Genomic DNA, 7,030 nt, shown 5'->3' with positions numbered 1-7,030 from the left:
ATAAAAAAAAAAAAAAAAAAAAAAAAAAAAAAAAGAAAAGAAAGGAAAGGCTTTAATCCCCATTTGTTCTGGATCAAAAACAGAGAAGCGGAGTGTTCAATACCCTGGAAAAAAGATCAGGACAACTGAGAACTTCATTGCACTAACATTGTAAGAATGAGGAAGGAAGCTGGGTATTGTGGCCCTGGTCTGTAATTCCAGCACTCTGAGAGGCTCAGGCAGGAGGATCACAAGTTTAAGCCTAGACTGGATAACTTAGCAACTTAGTGAAATCCAGAGAGAGAGAGAGAGAGAGGGAGGGAGGGAGAAGAGCTGGGGATACAACTCAGTATGAAGGCCCTGAGTTTTATTTTTAGTACCACAAAAATAAAACAAAATGAGAGAAAACAAACCCTCAACAGTTCTTAAATACAACTATGGTCACACACAGCAAAGTACATAAAAAGTACCTGGTGTTATTAGTATTACTATTATTGCATTTATTGTTCATGGTATGTATATCAGTCAGATTTCTATTGCTGTGACAACATGCATGGCAGAACTCAAACTTTAAGTGGGAAAGATTTCTTTTGGCTTAATGTTTCACAGGTTTCAGTCTGTGGTCACTTAGGAGTGTTGTTTCAGGGCCTGTGGTGAGCAGGGACATCATGGAAGGGACTCCATGGTAGAGGAGGCTGCTCCACTCCTGGCAGCAGGAATACTAGTGAGGAAGAGGGACTGATATCCTTATAACCCCTCAAGGGCACACCCCCGGGGCCTCATCCCTGAGGGTCCATCACCTAATGGTTACTCCACTTCACCTTAGCATCTCAGGCTGGCAGCCAATCCTCTAGCACATGGCCTACAGGCAGCCAATCCTATAGCACAAAATCCACCCCTAACAATATCTAATGCTGATTCAGTGAGGGTGGCATTTTCTCTGGAGCCTGTTAGTAGATGGAATAGTCCCAACTCTTACGCTTTCGAGTCTAAGCCAGGAGTTCAAATTGCCCACATTTCTCAAATAATTAAAACCTTACTTTAAAAATTATATAAGCAAAACATATTCTCTTAGAAAATTAATATAGATGAACGTATAAAAACAACCAAAGTACCCACGTCTCTGCTCCCCAGTTGATGATTTCTAACATTTTTCCTTTTTTTCTAACATTTTTCTATACATTTCTTCTCAAAAGACTTTTTAATGCAGTAAATTCATGCCTTAGACTGCTTCTAATAAAACTGGGTTTTATTACAATCTACTAGAGAGTTACTGCAAAGTCATTATAACTGAAATTCATAGAAAAATGCTTATAGTTTACATGGAGTGTATGTCTCTGATCTCTGATGTGGGAATGGTAAGGAACCCAGTTGCTCAGAAAAGCCAGAACGCACCTTGTCACAGCTCTATGCACGGATGTTTTAAACTCTGAACACTCTGGACTTCCCAGGGATGCAGGTGGGGAACCCACGGGCACGGGGAGCTCGGATCTATTAACTGATGTGCACTGTGGTAAGGTGGGAAGCAGCGGTCATCTGCTCCACCCTCTTGGCAGTAGAGAAAGTCTATTTTCTGGAAATGATGCACTGAGCTTCCAGCTCTCGCTGTCTTATCTGTAAGCTGACCTCCTGCCTCTGAGTTGTTTCATTTCCTTTCAGCTTACAGCCAATATCCTCAAAGAGCCAGGTGCTTTTCTAGCTCTACCCTAGGCGGATGTAGTATACTTGTACGTAGTAATAGCATCTTGGGTGTTTGAGGAAAGGAACATATAGTATATCTAATTGTGCTCACTTATATAAGTCCATATTTTGTCACATGGACTCACATTCTTCTCTTCTGGGATTGGCCTGTTCCCTTTTCTTGCCCTCTCCTTGCCCCCTCTGTTGTGGTGCCAGCTGAGTTCAGAGCCTCAGGGGAGCAACGTGACCCAGAAGAAAGTATAAATAACTTACATGTTTGTCTGAGCTTTGCTTTCAAAAGCTTAAAACTTTGGGAGAATTTAGTGAATTCATAGAGATATACACAGAAAGCTTTGAAGAACCACAGGCAGAGAAGAAATGAGATTCTCATGGGCTGTGGACTAAGGAAGGGGGAGGAGAGGGAAGAGAGGGGGTGCTCCCCTTCTGTCCTCTGGGGAGTCGCCTACCCCATCTGTGGGTGAGCTGCTGGGAAAAGGATGATGGGTCAATGGGCCTCTCCCAATCCACCTGTAAACTCTGGATTCTAGAGTTGGACTCAAACTTGAAAGTAGGGTTGAGGGTTCAAAATTCCAGGAAGAGCTGAGGTTTATACTCATTGTGTCTCCACCTACATGCCTTCTTGTTTCCCTTAATGAAACTTGATGTGTCCACTGATCTCTAAAGGAAAGAGGAAGTTATTCTGAGCAATCGTTTTCATTCTTCAATGTTCTCTTCCACTACTGAATGTGTAGTCCAGGGGCCAGGAGTCTCACTGTCACCTGGGAGCTTGTAGAAATGCAAATTCTCAAGCTTCCTCCCAGAGGTAGTGAATCAGAACCCTTCACTTTAATGAGATCCTCAGGCGACTGATTCCTTTGTACTAATGAGAACATTTCAAATTGTAGATACTTGAATATTTTACGAAAGAATATGCAATAGAAAACCAAAATTCAAAACTGAGGCTCAGAGAGTCTAAATTGTTTGGAAAAATTCATTAAGAGGGTGCAAAATTGTCCTGCATATTAGGATCATCTTGGGATATAGGGAGCTGTCAGCAATGCCAAGGGCCAGGCTGATGCAATCATTCTCTATCAGTTGGAAACCAGCTCCAGCTGCTTAAAACATGCTCTGGGTGTTTGCAAGGTGCAGCCACCTTTTAACACCTGGAACTTACAAGACTTCCTTGGTGAAGGGTCTAGATTTTGGGTTAGCAGGATGACCAATTGTCTGTTTGCCCAAGACTTGTTCTTGTTTTAAAAATGAAAGTCCTGTGTCCTGGGATTTCCCCTCACAGGAGCAAACTGGGACAGTTGGTCACTGTTGCTTTCAGATGCAAAATCCAGCTTATTTCATGCTGCTGCTGAGTGGAGTCTAGCTTTTCACTCTTCCCTTTTCCACTGGTTTCTGTGGGATGCACCTGGATGGAACAGCGTGAGTGGGGGAGGCAGCCCCATGCTTTCTTTTCTCACTGAGGCACACTCTGGGACACGTTCCCCTCTACCTCATGCAGCACATGAAAGGATGCTCCTGATTCTTAAAAGCTCATTTGCTCTTTTCAAGCGCAGTGATGAGGTAATGGGAAGCAAGAGGCATACGATCTTTTAATCTTACACTCACCCTTTATGCATTTTGACTTCTCCATCTCAGCCAGCATTCCCTACTTAGGAAATTTATGTGGTAAAGGGAATATGTCAATTTACTATTACTAGTTATTATTATTATTAGGTAATTATATTATTTGATAACACAAAATTTTTGTTTTTATAGTTTTGTGTCTCTAGGAGTTGAACTCAGGGTCATGCATATGTGAAGCAAATGCTTCTGTACTGAGGCATACTCCCAGTCCCCCACCCCCTTTTTTTGGTTTTTTGAGACAGGGTCTCACTATGTAGTTGAGACTGACCTGGAGCTCACTATGTAGCCCAGGCTGGTCTTGAACTCAAAGAGATACTCCCACCTCAGCCTCCCAAGTGCTGGGATTACAGGTGTGCGCCACCATACCCAGCTCTCAGCCCTTTTTAATTTTTAGTTTTTTGAGACAATGTCTCATTAAGTTATCCAGGCTGGATTCCAACTTGCAACCCTCCTGCCTCAGCCTCCATGTTGGGAGTACCAGTGTGCGCCATTACACCAAATTAAAATATTTTTATTTAATGAAAAAGCAGTCATACATGTAAATCTAGGGTATTCAAAGTAAAAATGTGAAGTACATGTTGCATCGCTTATATTTGATGTGGGTAAGGCTTTCTGTTGTCTGTCCCATTTGTGTTTGATCGTTTGTTTGTTTAGTACCAGGGATAGAACTCAGGACCTTATGCTTGCAAGGCAGGTGGTGACACCACTGAGCTAAATGCCCAGCCCCTGTCCCATTTGCTTTTTAAAAATGTTTTCAGATCAGACAGCAGCACATGGACTTTCACTCAGTCAAGGGTGGCTGGGCATCGATCTTGCCGAAAACCTCAGTTTCCGTGATGCTATACCATTCGTTGACACCCACAATTTAAAGAAAGAGAGGTTTATTTTGGCTCATTGCTGCAGAGGGTTTAGTCCAGGGTTAGTGGGCTCTGAGGCAGAAAGATTAGGACAGAAAGGCATGGCAGAGCAAAGACGCTTGTTCATGATGGCTGAGAAGAAGAGTAGGGGAACAGTGCTAGGGACCAGGGATCAGGTAAAACATCCAGGTCACATCTCTACAACCCACTCATACACTCCAGGAGGTTTGCTTCTCCAGTCCCTTGAGAGCTCCTAAGCCAATCAAGTTGATAGACAGCCCAGTTTAACAGTCACACCTTGTCTCCAGATAAGAACTGGGCACCATATCCCAGGGCTACTAATAACGACACTTCTTACGTGTTCTCACATGTCAGGAGTCCCTCAGACTTCTGGCTCACAACTGAATATATTTCCCATTTCTACTTTTTGGTCTACTAACAGCATGGAAATTCTGTTTATCACGAAAGGATTTGAAGAGTTCAATCAAAAGCAATAACCTGTCAAAGTTCCTGTTTGTTAAGGAAGTATAAAAGGAATTGCCACTAGAAGTCAAGAGAAAGGAGAGAACAACAAAGAATATTTTGATGTTTGACTAATTCCCCCACTCCCAGGCTATGTCTGGCCCAAACTTCCCAAAGAACAAGCCCTTGCATGAGGTCACAGTGTGATTATTAGTATATTTACTCTAGAAGTATTTGACGCAATGCAATCTCTGTACAGAAAGCACTCTGTTTTTACTCCCTTAGTACTTTGTGAAGAACTACTTAAAATATAGTTAACACAGAGACACAAATTACTTATTCAGAATATATCTTAATAAATAGATCATGATCCTTTGGAAGAAAATACAAACTCATTTGTGATGTGCTGGTTACAGAGAGTCTTTTTGTTTTAAAAAAATAACACACTGTGTCATTATTCCTGTGCCTCAGATATCTATTATTCTGAGTGATCAAAATACCAAATTTCTCACAATAAAAATAAAATAATATACATTTTACTCTGCCAAGCCTGAGGTGAAGATATTTTTCACTTTTAAACAGTTCCTTTGATGAGTGTCTCATCGAAAATTTTCTTAAAAAATCTCTGTGTGTTACAATAGGGTTTGTGGAGTATCTGTGCTTCATAAGCTCCTATGCATGCGTGTCAAGCTCTCACTAAATTTAATTTCTAACAGAAACGGGATGAAATAAGGGCAGGAAAACACATTCAGACATGATAATATTACACTGGTGCAGAGAAGGCTGAAGCAAAAGGGAATGTTTATGAATATGTAGTGAGGCAAGTTCACATCCCAAGTCTGGAAATCAAGAGGGATTATGCGGTATTCTACCTGGAAAGAACAGAAGCAACTGAAATAAATAACATTACAGGGCATAATACAATCAAGGCTGCTTCGAGGAAAAGAAAGCTTTACATTTTTTAAATTTGAAAGGCAAATGTGGAACCTGGCTCCTGAGAAATAATTCAAGTCCTTCTATCTTTTGTTCAGGTGCTGATGGCTATGACTACTTTCTGGATACAAAGTTATTATTGCTAGTGATATACTAACTGATTCAAACCTTTGCATGACTTATATTCCCACAATACTTTAGAATTCTCAAATATACCTTAGAAATACAAAGTTTAAAAGTATTATTATTATTATTGTTATTATTATTATTGAAATGATGTCTGAACAGGAAAATTAAAACTTAGTTTTCAGGTCTGGGTGGATTTAGGAGAAAGCAACTTGTCACAGCCACTAAAAAGGAATCCATAATGTGTAAGTACAGGAATAAATATTTAACAGTCACTGCCAATGACTAGCAATTACATATATAATAACAGTGGGCATAATGAATGCTCATATTTGGAGTTTCTACTTATACTATTCAGAAAGTATTGAAGCAGGCACTGAGGAATTCTAAGCACAGCCCATGATAAAAGATTTGGGTTTGGCTATCAGAGGAAGTAGGAAGGCACATGGAGTTTTGGTGGGTGTACGGCATTGTGCCATCTCATGAGGAGAGAAGAGGCTCACTTTCTCCAAGGATGCTCTTTTCTTCCAAGTCTGGCTTGTTTAAACAGCTGAAATCTGAACCTATGATGCAGCAGGAGGCAATGGGCAAGGGTCTCTGATTTCTATTCATTCACTCACCAAATCTGTATTGAAATGGCACTTTTCATCATGGGGACAAGTGGTGCGAAAACATATTTATGACAGTTTTTCTCTCTCAGGAAGATTTCAAGCCAGAGGAGCTGATAAGGTAGGCATTCAATAAAAGGTAGTGAAAGATACCACAAAATTTAGAAGAGTAATGTCTGGTACAGATTAGTTAGAAGGGAGAATCCAGGAGAGGTTTCATGTAGAAAGTGGTATCTGGGCTTGGCCTTGAATAATGAGTGAAAAGAGACAGACAGACACGGGAGTCAGGGACTGGGGTGGTGGGAAGGGAGAGGGTTGGAGGAAGGCCTTCTGTTTCTGCTCAGGGTAGGCTGGAGAGCTAGAGAGGCCCAGTGGCCAGGCTAGAGGAGAAGTAAATGGAGGCTATAGGGGCCCCACATGCTAAGGGGATTAAATTAAGGTACTAGGGAGCCCGTGATAGATTTTGAGCAGGACGATAACAAGAATGAAGGAGTAATTTAAGAAAGTTAACCTAGGGAGAGTTTCCATTCTCCCTTTTTCAATTAAGATATACCATTTAAGTTCACGTACCCATATGCAGACATACACACATTGCTTCCCTCCTCTGTCTCTATATCTGTCTCTGTCTCTCTTTCACCTCTCTCCCTCCCTTTCTTTCATTTGTTTTGTTTTGTTTCAGTGCTTGGGATTGAATCTAGGGCCTCATGCAAAAAGCAGCTACTCTACCACTGAGCTACATCCCAGTCCCCA

At 41.3% G+C, this 7,030-nt stretch overlaps 1 protein-coding gene across 6 annotated transcripts in view; it reads right to left on the bottom strand.

Annotated features, from left to right (window-relative positions):
• The window catches only part of Rab3c (RAB3C, member RAS oncogene family), a 267,116-nt gene that overhangs the window by 72,341 nt on the left and 187,745 nt on the right, over positions 1-7,030 (bottom strand). The gene's annotated exons all lie outside the window — the stretch shown is intronic.

This window comes from Fukomys damarensis, unplaced genomic scaffold (assembly GCF_012274545.1).
Source record: "Fukomys damarensis isolate Sample0158 unplaced genomic scaffold, DMR_v1.0_HiC HiC_scaffold_1, whole genome shotgun sequence".
In the NCBI taxonomy this organism is placed as follows: Eukaryota; Metazoa; Chordata; class Mammalia; order Rodentia; family Bathyergidae; genus Fukomys; species Fukomys damarensis.
Note: the sequence above shows the minus strand (reverse complement) of the source record. Positions and strands in the feature narration are given on the sequence as shown.